The sequence below is a fragment of the Myxine glutinosa genome, chromosome 12 (genome assembly GCF_964187855.1).
Source record: "Myxine glutinosa chromosome 12, kmMyxGlut1.1, whole genome shotgun sequence".
Taxonomy (NCBI): domain Eukaryota; kingdom Metazoa; phylum Chordata; class Myxini; order Myxiniformes; family Myxinidae; genus Myxine; species Myxine glutinosa.
The window spans coordinates 68,590,868-68,613,969 of record NC_136272.1 but is presented as its reverse complement, the minus strand read 5'-3'; positions in this window follow the sequence as shown (position 1 = coordinate 68,613,969).

Below are 23,102 nucleotides of genomic sequence, written 5' to 3'. Positions count from 1 at the left end.
ATATCTGAAGCAATGATGGAATCCATGAATTTGCTGATAATTGGGAGTAGGCTGATTGGTCTGTAGTTGCTAGGATCTGTTTTTGCACCTTTTTGTGCAAAGCGGTGATGTTGGCAGATTTCCAAGCAGATGGCAGATGACCTTGAGCAAAAGAGAGGGTGAAGAGAGCAGAGAGAGGGAGTGAAAGAGCAGAAGAACAGGATTTTAGGACCCGTGGGCTGATGCCGTCAGGTCCAGTTGCAGAATCAGAGTCGAGGGTTGACAGAAACTTTTCCACCTTGTCAGGAGGAAAGGACACAGAGTCCAGAAGCAGCTGGGTACGACTGGGTATGGTGGGTACAGAGAAGGATGGGTTTGGGACACAAGATTTAGAGGCAAACACAGAGTTGAGGCATTCAGCTTTTTCACGTGCGGAGTCAGCCATGTGGCCGTTTGAGGTGAGGGAGGGGATGGAGGGGGAACAAACACCAGAAACAGATTTGACCAGATGCCACCAGGATTTGGAACAGGGAGACGGATAAGAGAGTTCGGTCCTGAGAACGGAGAGATATTGTTTCCTGGCTCTCCTGAGGGTGGACACACTCTTGTTTCGGGCTTTCTGAAAGGAAATGAGATTTCCTTCCGTTGGATTTGCTTTCCAGGAGACGAAAGCAAGTTGTTTCTGGGCAATAGCCTCACCACAAGAATCCGTGTACCATGGACGGGAGGAAGGGTATGACAACTGAAGACGAGATGGGATAAATCTGTGCATGAGAGAGAGCAATTTACTTTGGAAGAATTCCCAGGATGAGTTGATGTCAGAGGCGGTAGAGATGGGGAGACCAGTCCAGATGATTGGTGGCTGCTTGAAGACCGTGCCAGTTGGCCTGAGTGAAATGCCAGACTCGTCGACTCTGAGGAGGCTCTCTGAGAATGGTCAGAGAGATGTCCACTTTAACAAGCACATGATCAGATGAGCCGATTGGAGCAGAAGAAGAGCAGCAGACATTTTCAAGGAAGTTAGTCGTAACCAAGTCCAGAAGAGAAGATGCTCCGTTGACTGAGATCCAGGTTGGGAAATTGACAGATTGTGTCAGTCCCAGTGAGTCACAGAAGTCCTTTGCTGAAGAGCCGTGGCTGATGAGAGAGGTACCCACACCCAGCCAACTGGCATGGTGACAATTGAAATCACCACATATGAGGAAGAGAGAGTTGGGATGGGTCGATAGAAGTTGGTCCATATTATCAGACAGCGAGATGTAGATGGAGTCATCACTGTTTGGTGGACGGTACAACACACATATGAACAAAAGGTGGGAGCGAAGGGGAAGCCGTAGCCAAAGGTATTCCTGGGGGTGAGGTGGAGAGAGGGCAGTGCACGGCGAGTGAGGAAGAGAGTTTTTTTAATAAAGATAGCAACCCCACCTCCAGGACGAGGCTCAGGTCTATCATACCGGGGGAGGGAGTAACCTGGGAGAGATACCAAGGAATCAGAGACATCATGAAGGAGGAAAGTTTCTGTTAAGCAGATCATGTCTGGTTTGTCAGAAGCAACCTGTATGGAGAGATCAGTCAAGTTTGAGCGAAGGCCCCGGATGTTTGAGGTCCATACTGTTAAAGAAGAGGAAGGGGGAGCATCGGATACAGAACAGGGGGGGGGGGGGTAGGGTAAGATGTGGAAGAGGAGGAAGAGGTAGGGAGAGCTGTTGAAGGTGTGTCAGAGATTTCAGAATAGCTTGGAGAAAGGGAAGAATGGGGCGGACAAAAGGTTTGATGGTGATTGGGTGAGGCGCAGTGAGGTGTTATTTGAGGAGGGGGAAGAGTGAGGCAGAAGGTTGAGGGAGATGAAAGTGAAAGTTGGAAGGGGAAAGAATCTGGGAGGACGCTTTGAGGAGGAGGGGTGAGAGGGGAGTCTAGGAGGGGAGGAGCGAGGGAGAGTCTCGGAGGGGAGGGGTGTGGGGGGAGTTTAGGAGGGAAGGGGAAAGGGGGGAGATTTGAAAGGGATGGGTGATGGGGAAGATTTGGAGGGGAGGGGCAAGGGGGAAGATTTGAAAGAGATGGGTGATGGGGATGATTTGGAGGGGAGGGGCAAGGGGGTACATTTCGAGGGGAGGGGTGATGGGGAAGTTTTGGAGGGGAGGGGTGATGGGGAAGTTTTGGAGGGAAGGGGCAAGGGGGAAGATTTGAAAGGGATGGGTGATGGGGAAGATTTGGAGGGGAGGGGCAAGGAGGAATATTTGAAAGAGATGGGTGATGGGGAAGATTTGGAGGGGAGGGGCAAGGGGGTAGATTTGGAGGGGAGGGGCAAGGAGGAATATTTGAAAGAGATGGGTGATGGGGAAGTTTTGAAGGGGAGGGGTGATGGGGAAGTTTTGGAGGGAAGGGGTGATGGGGAAGTTTTGGAGGGAAGGGGTGATGGGGAAGTTTTGGAGGGAAGGGGTGATGGGGAAGATTTGGAGGGGGGGGGGGGGTGAGATTGGATTTTGAAAAGTGTATGATGAATGGGAAACGAACATTTATTGCAAAATGAGTTTCTTGAGACCTTCGAGTCAAAAATACGTTTGAGGACTCTGAAGGATGGGTTGAGTGCTGGAGAGTTTAGGGAATGTATGAAAGAGGCACTGTAAGAGATGGCATTTTTTTTTGGAATGAATAGATTTGGTGAGCAAGTCGAAAGCATCCTTTTATAGAAGAAGAAGAAAAAGGTGTTATCGTATATGACAGAATACAGTTCTTCAGGGGACAGTTTAAACATTTTTTTAACAACGTGATTAAGTGATCACGAACAACGTGGTCGAAGAACGAACGAACAAATAAGAACGAACAAACGGATAATAACAGAGAAGGAAATATTTTTGGGGTTTTTTTTTTTGAGTTGAGATTTTAAAACAAGGAAGTATGGGGTGAAAAGACCGGGAAAAACAGAGACCGAAAGTAATTGCAGCGCAATCGAAGAAGCGCTGAGACAAAAACAAAGCCTCAAGCCAAGGTCGGACACGGTAGCCTACTAGTACTACACTAGGCCTCAGAATACGCGACACGAACTAACCGACGATTCTGTACACAGGTATGAAAAACCAACACCAAGAATCCTATTAAAGACACACCAAATAGGTACACACACCGAAAGAAAGATACAGTTTCGACAAAAACACAATTGTGAAAATTTACTTAACTTCGAAAGCGTGCGCGCATGGACAGCTTTGAAGAGACGTGACCTCCAATCTTTCAAGCTAACATTTATCGCTAACAGCTAACATTTATCACACAAAAAATCAAACAAACACATAAAACATTTAACCTTCGTCCTACCAACCTCTATGCAGTTGCCGAACAGTACAAGAGGCCAACGGTTCACCTTTCTCCTGGCGGTGTACGTAGTTGATAGGTGGTCAAGGTTGTCCACTCCACCCTTGGTGGCATTGTAATGCAAGATAATCTCTGGCTTGTGCACTTCTCCTGCAACACTTGCATCATGATGCATGGTGGACACAGCCAGAACAGACTTATTTTGCTTTGGAACATACGACACCAATGTCATCTGGTCCTTGAAGCCAAACAATGAGCTGTGGACCTCTCGGTTGTTGCTGGCTTTCATTGCATCAGGTAAGTAAGGCTTGTTTGTACGGATTGTACCCACATAGGTGAGGCCATCAGTTAGCAGATCTTCAACGAGAGGAATAGATGTGAAGAAATTATCTGCTGTGACATTTCGACCACTTCCGAGCCAGGGTGCCACCAACTCCTTCACGACTCGTGCCCCCTGTCCAACATCGTGCTGTTCACCAGGCTGTCTGCCTAGGTACACATAACCTTTCAGTGGGTAAGTTGTCTCAGCATCGCAACACCACCAGATTTTGATGCCATATTTCGCAGGCTTTGAAGGGATGTATTGGCGAAATCCACACCTACCCCTGAAGGCCACTAACTATTCATCAACGCAGAGGTCAGTTCCCGGAATATAGAACTTTGGAAGTTGCGCTTGAAACAGAAGCCAGAAGTCATGGAAAGGTGCTAGTTTGTCTGTTGCTTGCCTCTGTGCTCGAGTTGTTTTATTGTCAAATCTCAGAAACTTCAGGATATCTGTAAATCGATTTCTAGACATCGTGGCAGTGAAAAGGGGTCTGCCTTCCTTTTCAGACCAGAGAGATGCAACTGGCTCATGGTTGGAGTGGTGGACCCCAGCAAACAGACAAAGCCCAATGAATGCCTTCATTTCAGTATCGTCAACTGCTGTCCAGACCTTTACTTGTTCAGGATTGGCATCATTCCATTCTCTGTAGCAACGCCTGGCTTCACGGTTGGTTTCGATGACTACCAGATCAATCATGGCAGGTGTAAGGAAGAAGCCAAATGCTTCCTCCATCGAGTTACAACGAGCTTCATTAGTGATACCAGGTGGCTGTCTGATGATATCCTGTACACGACGTCTACCAATATTTGGGGCATTTCTTTGCCACACAGTGCCATTTCGTCCCACAAGTGCAATCTGAGCTGGATCTGGTTGATTAGCAGCATCTGGACCTGGTGCATTTGCTGGCATTTGGTATGCATTACCACGGCCGCGTCCACGTCTCACATGTCTACCTCTGCCTGGATCAGGCTGAGGGAGCACCTCAGGTCCAGCATCATCATCCTGGGCGTCCAATGAGTCGGTATCGCTATCGGCACGACCACCTCCCTGACCACGACCATGACCTCTCCCACGGCCACGACCTCTCCCACGGCCACGACCACGGCCACGGCCTCGCCCTCTGCCTGGATCAAGTTGAGGGGGCACGTCATGCTCATCATCATCCTGGGCATCAGGGGTTGGTTCAGCTGATTCGGTGTCGCTATAGTCAGATGCTTCTGATATGTGATCGCTTTCATCGTGTGATATGTCCGAATCTTCCAGATCAGACTGTTCATCTGCCTCTAATATTATTCGCAGAGCCTCTGCTGCAGTATAACGTGCTGGTCTTCCTTTGTTGGCCATCATTCACTGCAAATACAGAAAGAACTATGTGTTACACATCTACAACACAATATGGAATTGCCAATTTTTGCTGGGGTCCGTTTGGACCCCAGAATAAAAATCAATCTTACAACCTAATACCCTGCCAGCATCTGAAAGTAACACATGCCCTGAAGCAGGCTAGGGTAGACCAACAAACTCCTAAAATCTAGATACCAAAGTGCAGATAATAAAAATTTGACCTACAAAATATACCACCCGGGGGCCGATCGGACACCCGTTGGTAGGATGAATTAATAAGGGTAGCGGTAGACAAGGCCGGAGAGGAGTCGGTAGAAGACACAAAGACCACCAACCTGCCTGCGGTGAGTAAGTGAAAGGCCCTCGGAGTTAGCTTCATCACAGGAGATTCCAATGATTCTGAAAGCTTTGGTTTCAACAGCTTGAAGCCGAGCCAGGTGTGAGGCAGGAACACCGGCCCAGAGGGGAGAACAGCATGCGTGTGGTTACTTAGTCCATGTATTCTTGGTGTGGTGTCTCCCCATTTCCAACTACTTCCACTTTTTTGAAATACCGACTTCTTTTCTGGAAGTCCTAGCAGTGTCCATGTGTTGTTGTTTTTTTAACCTCTTCCACCCCTCCTCCCTCCCACAGATCTCCCAATGTCCCTGCTCTCAGTTGTTGTACTTGTGTGCTTCCCTCTCTCTCCCCATCTTGTCTCCCGCTCCCTTTATCATATATTTTATGTTTTATGTGTCAGTTTGTCTTTTTGTAATCAATGTTAGCTCTTACACGAGCCTCAATCTTGTATACAAAAAAAAAATTCTTTCTTTCGATTCATTCGGTCCATTCTAGTGATTAATTCTTCGATCCACATTCAGTTTCTCCTTTCAGTCCATCTGTTTGGTCGGTCTGTTCTCTCGATTTGAGTCCCTCCGTTTTGCCCTGGGACCGGTTCATTCTCACCTCTCGTCCATCTGTTCGGTCGGCTCTTCACTTGTTCATCTACCATATAAAACACAATGTGTGTTTGTGTATTTGTGTGTCTGTCCCCCTTCATATGGGTAGGTTTTAAAGGCTTTGAGTCGCGCTTGAGGAGGGATTTGAGTTATGGGGTTTTAATGGGCAATCTTTGAACACGACTGTGTGTCCACCGGTTTAAAAATCTAAAAGATTTCAAGGACCCAAAATACCCCAAGGACCCCGAAGACCCAAAATACTCTGAAGATCCAAAATACCCAAAAGACCGAAAACACTCTGAAGTCCCTGAAGACCCAATGGGCCCTGAAGACCCAATGGGCCCCAAACACCCGAAATATCCCGAAGACCCAAAATGCTCCAAAGCCCCTCAATACCCAAAAGACCCCGAAGACTGTAAAAGACCCAAAAGACGACAAAGACCAAAAATACCCCAAAGATCCAAAAGGCCCCATGACCCTTAAATACCCAAAAGACTACGAAGACCCAAAAGACCCTGAAGATCCAAAATACCCTAAAGACCCAGAACACCCAAAATTCCCCAAACACCCTTAAATTCCCCAGAGACCCTTAATACCCCGAAGACCCAAAATATCCCAAAGACCCTTTAAGACCCCAATGACCAAAATGACCCAGAGGACTCAAAAGACCCCAAAGACTGAAAATACCCAGATGACACTTAAAGACCACAAAGAGCCAAAATATCCCAAAGTCACCAAATACCCAAAATACCCCAAAGACCCTTAAAGACCATGCACAAAGACCGAAAAGACCCCAAAGATCCAATGGACCACAAAGACCCAAAATAACCTTAAGACCAAAAAGACCCTGAAGATCCAAAAGACCCTGAAGATGGTAAAATACCCAAAAGACCCTGAAGACCCAAAATACACCAAAGACCCAAAAGGCCCCAAGACCCTTAAAGACCCAAAATACCACGAAGATCCAAAATACCCTGAAGATCCAAAAGACCCTTAAAGACCCCGAAAACCCAAAATACCCCAAAGATCCAAAATATCTCAAAGACCCTTAAATGCCCCAAAATCCCCAAAGATCCTGAAATACCCCAAAGACCCAAAATATCCCAAAGGCCCATTAAAGACACAAAATACCCCAATGACACAAATGACCCAGACAACTCAAAAGACTTCGAAGATACTTGAAGACCCAAAAGACCCCGAAGACTGAAAATACCAAGAAGGCACTTAAAGACCCTGAAGACCCTAAATGCCCCAAAGACCCATAAAGACTCCAATAACCCAAAAGCCGGAAACGACCCCAAGACCCTTAAAGACCCAAAAGAGCATGAAGACCCTGAAGACCCAAAATACCCCAAAAAACCCTTAAAGAGGGGAGGGAAAGGTGAGGAACGCACACAGGGAAGATGGGTAGAAGATTGCACACAGGGGAGAGAGGGAGAGGATTACACACAGGGGAGATGTGGGAGGAGAGAACCTGCCTTGACCCACCTTCTGTTGACCTTCTGTTGTTCATTTTTAAACTTGAAAGCATCGAATACACTTCACTTACAAATTCGAATTTTTTATAAAATCATTAAAAACTAGAACGGCACTCAGTAGAGAGCATACCTCCGCCTGGTTGGCCATATCACTCAATGGTGAAGAATCACTGAAATAATTATACGAGCTGGATCCGGATCCAGATCTTCACCAAGATTGAATCGATTCTTCTTTGTCACACACAACCTGTCCACCAAGGTTCGTCCAAATCCGTCCATAACTTTGAGATATCCTGCTATATGTTGGTTTTAACCCTTTCACTCAATGGTGAAGAATCACTTAAAGAATTAAATAATTCTCATATCCGAATCCATATTGAGATCTTCACCAACATCGAATCGATTCTTCCTGGTCACACACACAACCTGTCCACCAAGTTTCGTCCAAATCCATCCATAAATTTTTGAGATATCCCGCAATGTTTCGTTTTTGGCCCGATCTCCCTATGGTGAAGAATCACTTAAAAATTAAATAAATGTCATATAAACAAGTAAAAATTTGAGAATTTGTGCTTATATAAAATGTTGGAAGCATTTCGTGTTAAAAGTGGTTAAACAAGTTTTTAGGATAATTCGAGGGTGCTGAATTCAAAAATGCTGTTTAACCGGTTCAATTTTGGAGTCTTAACCTTCAAATTGTAAAAAACAAAATGCCCGCCATTTTCAGCATATTTTTTGCCATAACTTGATTTTTAAGCAACATAGAAGGCTCAAAATAGTGGCAATACCCATGTTTGTGATACTGAGGATTCCAAATTTACTGTTACCTAAGTTGTAACTATTTTGGTTTCGCCGCCATGTTGAATTCCAAGATGGCATTTGGCATCGGAGAGCATTCAACATTCTTTGCTTAATGCAGAAAAACTTGGACAGGTGCAGCTGGATGAGTTTGTTGATCAGCGCCTTCTTCAGCCTCCTGATGGCAGATGTCATATCAATTTCAATGCCGCTTTACATCGGAACAAAGCACAGACTTTCTCGTCTCTGTATGCTGTAGACTGCAAAGAAAGCAAAGGCAAAGAAACGACCATCAAGGCAGATAGAAACATTCTACAGCGACTTGTGACAGCTTCCAAAGCAGGGCGTGTGATAAACCTGGACCTGATTCTGCAGCATGAGCTTTGCCTGTGCCAATTTCACTTGCTGCCATGAATGGGAGTCTACATACAGGCAGTAGCGGTAAATCTCGACTGGCAAATGAGTTGATTCAAGATGTCTCAACCCCAGAACAAGTGACATTAACTGGAAGTACTTGCTTAGTAATTGATGGTCAAGCACTGGTGATGGCTCTTGGAAAGCCCAGCGGAATAACCACATTTGGTGAATATGTAGATGCGTTTGTGAATTCAGTGTTTGCCATGGGGAAAAAATTTGAGAGAGTTGACGTAACTTTCGACCGATACCAGCAGGATTCCATCAAGACTGGAACCAGAATGAAACGTACCCGGGCCTCTCGACCAATACGTCGGGTAATTGAAAACCAAAACGTTCCTCTACCAGACAAATGGACCAACTTTCTCTCACTTGGAGAGAATAAGGCAAATCTAGCAGAGTTTCTTTCTCAGCAGCTCATGACAAATGCGGTGTCTATTGCACCCACAACACTTGTAGTGGCTGGAGGATTTGCACAGATCACAGACGTGAAATCTTCAGATCCAGAGATGGACACATCATCCCTACAGGCCAACCATGAGGAGGCGGACACACGACTTGTTCTTCATTGCGTCGACACAAATGCTGAAACAGTGGTGGTTTTAGTGCGTGACACTGACGTGCTGGTCTTGTTAGCTGCTCATTTTGATAAGATGCCATGCACCCAGCTGTGGATGAAGGCAGGAACTCTTAAGAAGCCAAAATACATTCCCATCCACAAACTCCACCAGAAACTGCCACCTTGCCAAGTGGAAGCGTTGCTGCCATTCCATGCAATTACTGGCTGTGACAGTGTGTCACAGCTTGCTGGCCACGGCAAAAATACAGCCTGGAAGGTGTTTCAAACACACAGCCAATTGTTGACAGATCTAGGCACAGAAGATATCACTGAAGAAGTAATCAACGATGCAGAAAAGTTCATATGCCGTCTTTACAAGGTACCCGATGATGTGGACAGATGCGACAAGGCACGTGTAATACTCTTCTCTAAGGGTTGTCCACAGGAGACTCTGCCACCAACATCAGATGCAGTGAGACTACACATAAGGCGTGCACATTACCAGGCGTTTATTTGGAAGCGCGCAACCATCGCTACTCCAGTACTCCCCCAAGTAACAGACATGGGATGGACATACATCGATGGGAACTTGGTGCCGAAGTTGATGACGCTATCTCCAATTCCTAAGGCGTGTCGCGAGATAGTAACATGCGGATGTACCAAAGGATGTATAAATGGCCGTTGCAGCTGCAGAAAAGCTGGGCTAACATGCACAGGAGGATGTGCATGTGCATACAACAGACAACTAGAATGCAGAAACAGAACAGACTAAGATAGACAGGTAAACATTTGAGAATGCCAATATTGAGCTATACGGTATTTATAAAGTATAATTACTAAAAGGCAGCCATTTTGGAACTTTACCCCTTTTTTAAATGCACTTTAGAAATGATTTAATATCATTTTTTTTGTTCTAAAGAAATTAAAAGCGCATTTGACCAGTGAAAGTGATGTACATAAAAAAATACACCCCAGAAATTACCAAAAATATGGCGGCCATCTTGGAATTCAACATGGCGGCGAAACCAAACTAGTTACAACTTAGGTAACAGTAAATTTGGAATCCTCAGTATCACAAACATGGGTATTGCCACTATTTTGAGCCTTCTATGTTGCTTAAAATTCAAGTTATGGCAAAAAATATGCTGAAAATGGCGGGCATTTTGTTTTTTACAATTTGAAGGTTAAGACTCCAAAATTGAACCGGTTAAACAGCATTTTTGAATTCAACACCCTCGAATTATCCTAAAAAACTTGTTTAATCACTTTTAACACAAAATGCCTACACTATTCGAAAATTCTCAAATTTTTACTTGTCTAATATCCGAATCCATATTCAGATCTTCACCAAATTCGAATTTGTTTGTCCTTGTCAGACACCCAACCTGTCCACCAAGTTTCATCCAAATCCGTCCACAACTTTTTGAGATATCCTGATATGTATCGTTTTTGGCCATATCTCCCAATGGTGAAGAATCACTTAAAAATTCTTGTAGCCGAATCCGAATCCGGATCTTCACCAAAATCTAATAATTTCGTTAATATGGAGTTGTTCCCCCCCTTTGCTGCTATAACAGCCTCCACCCTTACCGAACAATATTTGATTTCCATTGTAGAAAGAATGCCACGAGTGTGTTCGGCGGTTATATCTGCAAAAGGTGGCTACTTTGCTGAGTCAAAAATTTAAATTAAATTTTGTTAAACAAAATGATTGTATGATTTATTTTTATCTCCAATTGTTTATTTGTTCTATACTTAATTTCAGAGTACATTGAGACATTACTGCGTACATTTCAACAAAAACTGGAAAAATTGAGGTGTTCTAAAACTTTTGACCGGTAGTGTATATGGACAACTGTACATCACACCTGTATATGCTCTTCGAACACTAATTCCAAAATCATGGGCATTAATATGGAGTTGGTCCCCCCCTTTGCTGCTATAACAGCCTCCACTCTTCTGGGAAGGCTTTCCACTAGATGTTGGAACATTGTTGTGGGGATTTGCTTCCATTCAGCCACAAGAGCATAAGTGAGGTTGGGCACTGATGTTAGGCATTGGGCCTGGCTCGCAGTCGACGTTCCAATTCATCCCAAAGGTGTTCAATGGGGTTCGGGTCAGGGCTCTGTGCAGGCCAGTCAAGTTCTTCCACACTGATCTCGACAAACCATTTCTGCATGGACTTCGCTTTGTGCATGGGGGCATTGTCATGCTGAAATAGGAAAGGGCCTTCCCCAAACTGTTTCCACAAAGTTGGAAGCACAAAATCGTCTAGAATGTCATTGTATACTGTAGTGTTAAGATGTCCCTGCAGTACAACTAAGGGGCCGAGCCCGAACCATGAAAAACATCCCCGGACCATTATTCCTCCTCCACCAAACTTTACAGTTGGCACTATGCATTAGGGCAGGTAGCGTTCGCCTGGCATCCGCCAAACCCAGATTCGTCCGTCGGACTGCCAGATGGTGAAGCGTGATTCATCACTCCAGAGAATGCATTTCCACTGCTACAGAGTCCAATGGTGGTGAGCTTTACACAACTCCAGCTGACACTTGGCATTGTGCATGGTGATATTAGGCTTGTGTGTGGCTGCTTGGCCATGGAAACCCATTTCATAAAGCAGTTGTGCTGACGTTGCTTCCAGAGGCAGTTTGGAACTTGGTAGTGAGTGTTGCAACCGAGGACAGACGATTTTTACGCACTATGCGCTTCAGCACACGGCGGTCCCGTTCTGTGAGCTTGTGTGGCCTACCACTTTTCGGCTAAGCTGTTGTTGCTTCTAGACGTTTCCACTTCACAATAACCGCACTTACAGTTGACCGGGGCAGGTCCAGCAGGGTGAAATTTGACGAACTGTCTTGTTGGAAAGGTGGCATCCTATGACGGTGCCATGTTGAAAGTCACTGAGCTCTTCAGTACGGCCCGTTCTGCTGCCAATGTTTGTCTATGGAGATTGCATAGCTGTGTGCTTGATTATATATACCTTTCAGCAATGGGTGTGGCTGAAACAGCCGACTCGACTAATTAGAAGGGGTGTCCACATACTTTTGGGCATGTAGGGTATATAAGCATATATGTATATGTAAAGCTCAGTTCCTGTCTGTGTGTTGCAAGCCCCACCCATTCTACAGGCCATGCCTTCCCCCGTCACCCCCAACGTCGCAAGCAGTATCCATTAGCCAGGCCACACATTGCCCTACAGCGGGCGAGAAACGTGCCACACAAAGCTGCAGCACATCTCGGGACCTCAAACATAGATAGTTTCTATTTGCTGGACACACTGAGATGTCGCTTATAACTCAATTTTTTCTCACCAGAATTTCAGAGGCATCACAATGACTGTTACAAGCAAATTTATTACTTTATGTTTTAACAGTAGCCTACCAAGACGAAGGATATCGGTACCTCAGGTATCTATATAAATGTACCAGAAAAATCAGTGTTTGTATGTATGTACCTTATATAACGAGTGGGTCACTGGGCAATCTCAAGCAAACTTTGTGGGAGGATCACATATTTGGTTTTAGCGAAAATTGAACGTCCTCCATTTAAAATTCCCCTGTTTCACCAACCTGAAAGGTGTGACACCTACTAATTGTGTTTCTGTACAAGTCCATGTGTTGGTGGAACTCAAGGTAATCTACAAGTATAGTACACCACGGAGGTTATAAAAATAAAGTGATTTTGCACAATAAGAATTAATGTAAAAATCGACACAATGTGCTCGAAATCTCTTCTTTTTTTTTAGGAATCTGGGTGTAATGACGTCATAGTAATTCGTATGGACGCTTCACCTTGTGCCAAAGCTTCGACATAGACTACAATACAGTACAAGGTACACTCCCTTTACCTTCCACCGATGTATACATGTTAAGCGACAAAGTTAATGTTCTTACAAACAAACTGCCATTTTCACATGAAGCGTGAAGGAAATGTTTTCCGCTTCCAAAACGGACGTGGACAGCTCGATGAACAATGGTGGTAACTCACGAACAAAGAGGGCAAACTCCATGCAGTGCAGAGTCAAGGACATGAGCGGTCGCCTTTGACCGGGATTCGAACCCTGCATGGTCCTGGACGTGCCACGAGTTTCAACTGTTTACACGTCTTGGACATCCAAATATGTCACGCACGGACAGCAGGAACAAACATACAGTTTGGGCGGACATCGTGGGTCGCGAGACGCTATTCACATAAATGACGAAGGCCTAATACCTGAAAAGTGAAGGAAAGCAAAACGTTGCTAAATTGCGCACACTAACTAGAATGTTACATGCACAACATCGCCAATAATTGTACTTACCGCTTGGTGGATCAATGTGGTAATGTGGTAATTTGCTCTGCTCAGTGATATTGATTGGTACGATCCATTCATTTTGATATCGTCGATGGCACTGTCCGTATTGATCAATGGCATGATTCAATACACCAATGGTTGGCCTTATATTCGGTACAATGAGTAATTAAACCCTTATTTTCGGTACGATGAGTAATTATGTCCTTATATTCGGTACAATGAGTAATTATATCCTTATATTCGGTATAATGAGTAATTCTCTCCTTATATTCGGTAAAATGAGTAAATTATGTCCTTATATTTGGTATAATGAGTAATTATATCCTTATATTCGGTACAATTAGTAATTCTATCCTTATATTCAGTACAATGAGTAATTCGGTACAATGAGTAATTCTCTCCTTATATTTGGTATAATGAGTAATTGTATCCTTATATTTGGTATAATGAGTAATTATATCCTTATATCCGGTATAATGAGTAATTCTATCCTTATATTTGATACGATGAGTAATTATATCCTTATAATTGGTATAATGAGCAATTATTATATCCTTATATTTCGTATAATGAGTATTCATATCCTTATATTCGGTATAATGAGTAATTATATCCTTATATTCGGTATAATGAGTAAATATATTCTTAAATTTGGTATAATTAGTAATTCTGTCCTTAAATTCAGTATAATGAGAAATTCTATCCTTATATTTGGTATAATGAGTAATTATATCCTTATATTTGGTATAATGAGTAATTCTAACCTTATATTTGGTACGATAAGTAATTACATCCTCATTAAATCCTTATATTCGGTATAATGAGTAATTTTATCCTTATATTTGGTATAATTAGTAATTCTATACTTATATTTGGAATAATGAGTAATTATATCCTTATATTTGGTATAATGAGTAATTCTATTCATATATTTGGTATAATGAGTAATTATATCCTTAAATTCAGTATAATGAGTAATTCTATCCTTATAGTTGGTAAGATGAGTAATTATATCCTTATATTTGGTATAATAAGTAATTCTAACCTTATATTCGGTATGATGAGTAATTATATCCTTATATTCGGTATAAACAGTAACTCTATCCTTATATTCAGTACAATGAGCAATTATATCCTTATATTCGGTATAATGAGTAATTTTATCCTGATATTTGGTATAATGAGTAATTCTATCCTTATATTTGGTATAATGAGTAATTCTATCCTTATATTTGGTACAATGAGTAATTATATCCTTATATTCGGTACGATGAGTAATTATATCCTTATACTCGGTATAATGAGTAATTATATCCTTATATTCGGTATAATGAGTAATTTATCCTCATATTTGGTATGATGAATAATTATATCCTTATATTTGGTATAATGAGTAATTATATCCTTATGTTCGGTATAATGAGTAATTATATCCTTATATTCGGTACGATGAGTAATTCTATCTTTATATTAGACTAGCCGAAAGCACCCGGCGTTGCCCGGGTTCTTTTTGAATGAATTTACTACTCTAACTCAGCTTTTACTCGTGGCCGTATAAGATTGACTACTATAATTCACAGCTTTTACTCGCGGCCATAGAAGATTGACTTCTATAATTCAGCTCAGCTTTTATTTGCGAAATGGGCCCAGCTCAGCCGACGCAGCCTCGACCGGCTTCGCCACCTAGCCTATAACCTTCCCGGGGTCTGTCCCGACATTTTTGGTTCTTTTTGAATGAATTTACTACTATAATTCAGCTTTTACTCGTGGCCGTAGAAGAATGACTACTACAATTCAGCTCAGCTTTTAATTGAGAAATGGGCCCAGCTCGGCCGAACCGGCCTTGCCACCTAGCCTATAACCTTCCCAGGGCCCGTCCCGACATTTTTGGTTCTTTTTGAATGAATTTACTACTATAATTCAGCTTTTACTCACGGCCATAGAAGATTGACTACTATAATTCAGCTCAGCTTTTATATGCGAAATGGGCCCGGCCCGGCCGAAGCAGCCTCAACCGGCCTCGCCACCTAGCCTAAAACCGTCCCGGGGCCCGCCCCGACATTTTTTGTATTAGAGGTTTCCTCCTATATTTCACCGTTCAGGAGATTAGCTTGCGCAGGCAAACAAACAAAAACTTTCTTTTATAATATAGAGAGATATAATTCGTAATTATGTCCTTATATTTGGTATAACTAGCAACGGTACCCGCCCTAAGGGCGGGGCTTCAATTGGGAGGCCCAAATGAAAAGGTAAAATATCAGAAATTGAAGGCTTTTTTATTTTAAACGATTCATATAAACATCCGTTCAATCATATCACACACAAATCATCAAAATCTAAACAGTATCTTACTATAATTCACCAAATGTCCCACAGTGATCAATACACTATGATCGTGATGATCGTGATCGTGAATCGTGATCGATAATCGTGTTCACAATCGCGATGTCGTATGTACTCCCAATATGTGTTTCCTTCAGTTGAAATGGGTTAGAATTCTCTCAAGCAGGGATTCAACCCATGTCCTTATCAAAGGTCTTTGTCCGAGGTCACCGAGTTCGATCGGTGCAGCTGTGCAGCGATTGGTGCAGCCGTTTGTGCAGCACCCGGGAAAACAACATTGTCACAATGAGAACAATGAACGTTATGTGAACGCGAATGTTATGCGTGAGTCCAAACCTGAGAATGCTGGAGACTAAAGCTGAAATTGGGAAAACGAAATAGCTTATTTTACTCCTGGAGATCCCAGAATTATCCACCCAAAATATCGTTGAGATCGGTTCAGGAGTTTTTACGGTACCTTCGAACAGACAGACAGACAGACAGATGGACGGACATTTGGTGAATTTGGTATAACTAGCAACGGTACCCACCCTACAGGCGGGGCTTCAATTGGGAAGCCGAAATGAAAAGGCAAAATATCAGAAATTGAAGGCAGAAATTTTTTATTTTAAGCGATTCATATAAACATCCGTCAAATCATATCACACGTAAATAATCAAAATCAAAACAGTATCTTTAGAATTTCAATAAAAGCCACATCACTGTTCATATCACTGTGAATTATGATTGTGTTTCATTGTGATGTTTGTGCAGCGACGGGCAGTGTGTACAAAGGTCAGGGACTTAATCAACGCGAGCTGATGACTCGCGCTTACTGGAAATTCCTCGTTCGTGGGACATTGTCTCAGTGTCTCAAGCCCCAGTTCCCATCACGGATGGGACTCAGTGGTTTACCCGAGCATGACGGCAAAGGGCAAGGTACACACTGGCCCATCCAGTGTAGCGCGCGTGCGGCCCCGGACATTGAAGGGCATTAAACGTTCATTAAAGGATTACGAAACGAAAAACATCACGAAATTATGTTCACACCATCACGTCAAACACTACCGTGAACACATACATCGTCACAACATCGTCACAATGAGAACATCGTCACAATGAACGTTATGCGAATGCGTTACGCGGGAGGCCAACCCTGTGAATGCTGGAGACCAAAGCTGAAATTGGGAAAACTAAATAGCCTATTTTACTCCCAAGGGTCCCAGGATTACCCACCCAAAATATATTTACGATCGGGTCAGCAGTTTTTACGGTACCTTCGAACAGACAGAAGGACATTTGGTGAATTATAGTAAGATGAGTAATTTTATCCTTATATTTGGTATGAGTAATTATATCCTTACATTCGGTAAAATGAGTAGCTATATCCTTATATTCGGTACGATTAGCAATTCTATCCTTATATTTGGTACAATGAGTAATTCTATCCTTATATTCGGTACAATGAGTAATTCTATCCTTATATTTGGTACAATGAGTAATTCTCTCCATATATTCGGTATAATGAGTAATTATATCCTTATATACGGTATGATGAGTAATTCTATCTTTACATTCGATATAATGAGTAATTATATCCTTATATTCGGTACAATGAGTAATTCTATTCTTATATTTGGTATAATGAGTAATTATATCCTTAAATTCAGTATAATGAGTAATTATATCCTTATATTTGGTACAATGAGTAATTCTATCCTTATATTTGGTGTAATGAGTAATTTTATCCTTATATTTGGTATATTGAGGAATTCTAACATCATATTCAGTACGATGAGTAATTATATCCTTATACTCGGTATCATGAGTAATTATATCCTTATATTCGGTACGATGAGTAATTATGTCCTTATATTCGGTATAATGAGTAATTTATCCTTATCTTTGGTATAATGAGTAATTCTATCCTTACATTCGGTATAATGAGTAATTCTCTCCATATATTTGGTATAATGAGTAAATTATGTCCTTATATTCAGTATAATGAGTAATTATATCATTATATTCGATATAATGAGTACTTATATCCCTATATTCGGTTTAATGAGTAATTTTATCCTTATATTTGGTATATTGAGTAATTATATCCTTATATTCGATATAATGAGTAATTATATACTTATATTCGGTTTAATGAGTAATTTTATCCTTATATTTGGTATGATGAGTAATTATATCCTTATATTTGGTACAATGAGTAATTCTATCCTTATATTCGGTATAATGAGTAATTCTCTCCTTATATTTGGTATAACGAGTAAATTATGTCCTCATATTTGGTATAATGATTAATTATAGCCTTAAATTCGGTACAATGAGTAATTCTATCCTTATATTCACTACAATGAGTAAGTCTATTCTTATATTCGGTACGATGAGCAATTATATCCTTAAATTCGGTACAATGGGTAATTCTCTCCTTATATTTGGTATAATGAGTAAATGTATCCTTACGTTTGGTATAATGAGTAATTATATAATTATATCCGGTATAATGAGTAATTCTATCCTTATATTCGGTATGATGAGTAATTCTATCCTTATATGCGGTATAATGAGTAATTATATCCTTATGTTTGGTATGATGAGTAACTATATCCTTAAATTCGGTACAATGAGCAATTATATCCTTATATTTGGTATGGTGAGTAATTCTATCCTTATATTTGGTATAATGAGTAATTCTATCCTTATATTCGGTATAATGAGTAATTATATTCTTAAATTTGGTGTAATGAGTAATTCTATCCTTATATTTGGTATGATGAGTAATTCTATCCTTATATTTGGTACAATGAGTAATTTCATCCTTATATTTGGTATAATGAGTAATTCTAACCTTACATTCGGTATGATAAGTAATTATATCCTCATATTTGGTATAATGAGTAATTCTATCCTTATATTCGGTACAATGAGTAATTATATCCTTAAATTCGGGACAATGAGTAATTATATCCTTATATTTAGTATAATGTGTAAATCTGTCCTTATATTCTGTATAATGAGTAATTATATCCTGAATATTCGGTACAATGAGTAATTCTCTCCTTATATTTGGTATAATGAGTAAATTATGTCCTTATATTTGGTATAATGAGTAATTATATCGTTAAATTCAGAACAATGAGTTATGCTATCCTTATATTCGGTACAATGAGTAATTATATCCTTGTATTTGGTACGATGAGTAATTCTATCCTTATATTCGGTACAATGAGTAATTCAATCCTTATATTCTGTATGATGAGTGTATTATCCTTAAATTCGGCACAATGAGTAATTATATCCTTTTATTTGGTATAATGAGTAACTATATCCTTATATTTGGTATAATGAGTAATTCTATCCTTAGATTCGGTATAATGAGTAATTCCATCCTTATATTTGGTACAATGAGTAATTATATCCATATATTCGGTATAATGAGTAATTGTATCCTTATGTTTGGTATAATGAGTAATTCTAACCTTTTATTCGGTACGATGAGTAATTATGTCTTTATACTCGGTGTAATGAGTAATTATATCCTTATATTCAGTGTAATGAGTAATTCTGTCCTTATATTCGGTATGAGTAATTATATCCTTAAATTCGGTGCAATGAGTAATTATATCCTTATATTTGGTATAATGAGTAATTATATCCTTATATTTGGTATAATGAGTAATTCTCTCCTTATATTTGGTATAATGAGTCAATTATGTGCTTATATTTGGTATAATGAGTAATTCTATCCTTAAATTCGGAACAATGAGTAATGCTATCCTTATATTCAGTATAATGAATAATTTTATCCTTATATTCGGTAAAATGAGTAGTTCTATCCTTATATTCGGCATAATGAGTAATTTTATCCTTATATTTGGTATAATGAATAATTTTATCCTTATATTCGGTATAATGAATAATTCTGTCCTTATATTCGCTATGATGAGTAATTATATCCTTAAATTCGGTACAATGAGTAATTCTATCCTTATATTTGGTATAATGAGCAACTATATCCTTATATTTGGTATAATGCGTATTTCTATCCTTATAGTTGGTATAATGAGTAATTCTATCCTTATATTTGGTATAATGAGTTATTCTATCCTTATATTCGGTATAATGATTAATTATATCGTTATATTTGGTATAATGAGCAATTCTAACCTTTTATTCGGTATGATGAGTAATTATATCTTTATACTCGGTATAGTGAGCAATTTTATCCTTATATTCGATATGAGTAATTTTATCCTCATATTTGGTATAATGAGTAATTATATCCTTATATTTGGTATAATGAGTAATTTTATCCTTACATTTGGTGTAATGAATAATTCCAACCTCATATTCAGTTTGATGAGTAATTATATCCTTATGTTTGGTATAATGAATAATTCTGTCCTTATATTTGGTACGATGAGTAATTATATCCTTAAATTCGGTACAATGAGTAATTCTATCCTTATATTTGGTATAATGAGCAACTATATCCTTATATTTGGTATAATGCGTAATTCTATCCTTATAGTTGGTAAAATGAGTAATTCTATCTTTATACTCGGTATAGTGAGCAATTTTATCCTTATATTCGGTATAATGAGTAATTTTATCCTAATATTTGCTATAATGAGTAATTATATCCTTATATTCGGTACGATGAGTAATTATATCCTCATATTCGGTATAATGAGTAAATTATGTCCTTATATTTGGTATAATGAGTAATTCGATCCTTATATTCAGTACGATAAGTAATTATATCCTTATATTCGGTATAATGAGTAATTTTATCCTTATATTTGGTATAATGAATAATTATATCCTTATATTCGGTATAATGAGTAATTCTATCCTTATATTCGGTATAATGAGTAATTATATCCTTATATTCGGTACGATGAGTAATTCCTTCCTCATATTCGGTACAATTGTGTGTTTTTGGACGAATGTCCTCCGGACCGTGGACCTATCCCTGGTCCGGTGCCTCAGGGTCAGTAGTGGTGGCGGGTCTGGGTACACAGCTCGTGCCGATACCGTATCAATACTATCCGGTAGGATGAGTAATACTATCTGGTACGATCAGTAATACTGATCCATATGATGAGTAATACTATTCTGTACCATCAACGAAGTATGTACACGCAAAGTACTCATCGTTGTTGTTGTTTTTATTTGTTCCGCTCACTCTACTAAGAATGACATCAGTGGTTCGTATACAGAGTACGGTTGCTGGTTGCATCATTTTCTGGGGGCGTGGCTATGCCGCTGATGGCCCCATTTTTTCCCCCAAAACCAGCAAGCTGGTACTAATCTCACCGACCTCAGAAGGATGACAGGCTGAGTCAACCCACCTGGTATTAAATCAACGACATGACAGGTGCTCAAACTCAGGGCCCTAATATCTCAAGCCAGCCTCCTTAACCGTTAAGCCCACACCAGGCTTAAGGTGACGGTAAAAGTGATTTTCCTTAACCCCACGGAGGTGTTCTTATATTCCGCGTCGATAATATGATAATGACGTCATGAACGGGTTTCCTTTTATTCTCCGCACAAGAGAAGGTCCTTGTTCCTGCAGGACGCACTAAATCATGGCACGGTACGTTACCTTAAATATCACAATTGGGTAGGTGGAAATCGCCCGGAAGCTTGACATACCTCGATACGTGCACGTATTTATAAAGAGGAAAAAACGTTGTATTTTCAAAAACGTTCGATACATGTACACGCATTTATTAAATAACGTTGAATTTAAAAAAAACTTTCGATACGTATACACATATTTATAAGCAATGTTGAATTTTTAAAAAAACGTTCGATACGTACACACGTATTTATAAAAAAAGCGTTGAATTAAAAAAAACGTTCGATACGTACACATATTTCTAAAGAGGAAAAAACGTTGAATTATCAAAAACGTTCGGTATGTATACACATATTTAGAAAAAACGTTGAATTAAAAAAAAACGTCGAATTAAAAAAAAACCGGCCATACGTATACGTACATGTATTCATAAAGAGGAAAAACCGTTGGATTATCAAAAACATTTGATACATATACACGTATTTATGAAAAAAGTTGGAAAAAAACGTTCGATAAGTATACACGTATTTATTTTTTAAAACGTTGAATTAAAAAAAAACGTTCGATACATATTCGTATCTATAAAGCGGAAAAACGTTCGCTTGTCCTGCAGACTCTCGTGAATATACCGCCGAACCAGTCCCAATCGTAGAGTACCAATAATTTGGTCCAATGTTTACATTGAAAAAATATATATATATATTAGTTTACCTTATGAGATATTTTTTTATATTTACCGTTACCGTTTCCTAAACATGTTTCATCACAACACTTTAACGACAAAAACGGATTCGAATATTTAAACGTTGCATGGATGATGGATAACAATTGGATTGCACCGTTAATTATTAAAGTCCTGCACGTCACACGAATATCGTAAAGCTATTTATTTGTGACGTTGAGTTAAACGTGGAAAATTATCGGCGTTCAATTACGGAACGTTTTATCGTAAACTATATTTGCTGAATCAACATGGCGTCTCGCGGCCAGTCACCTGCGGCCAGTTACCTGCTCCGACTCTTCAACGTAAATTGTCCATCAGGAGAGTAATCCTCTTTCAATACGTGTACGTATCGAGGTACATCAAGGTACCAAGGTAAAACTTCCGGGCGATTTCCATATACCGGTCGTGACCGTGCCATGATTCCGATCCCTGCATGAACAAGGAGCTTCTCTTGTGCGGAGAATAAAAGGAAACGGCTGCATGACGTCATTAACGTATTACATCGACGTGGAATAGAACACATGCGGCGTTAAGGAAGATCACCTTTACAGTCACCGTTAGAAGTACGAGGGGAACAGATAAAACCGACGACGACCATCGCTATTTGTACTTTGCTAGTTCTTACGTACACCGTTGATCGTACCGGGTAGGCGGGTAGTATTACTCATCGGACCAGGTAGTATTACTCATTTGACCAGGTAGTATTACACAACGGACCAGGTAGTATTACACAACGGACCAGGTAGTATTACTCATCGTACCAGGTAGTATTACTCATCGGACCAGGTAGTATTACTCATCGTACCGAATAGTAAGTCTACCATTGGTTGCACTGAGTCGTGCCATTGGTCGAAACGAATAGTACCATCGACCGTACCGAACAGTCCCATATTGATCATACTAGAGTCCCATATTGAACAATACCACTGGCTGCAGCATACCTGTAAGTAATCTATGTATTAGGGGTAAGTGGAGCACACAAGGGTACCGGTACACAAGTAACAGCAGTGCAGGAGGAG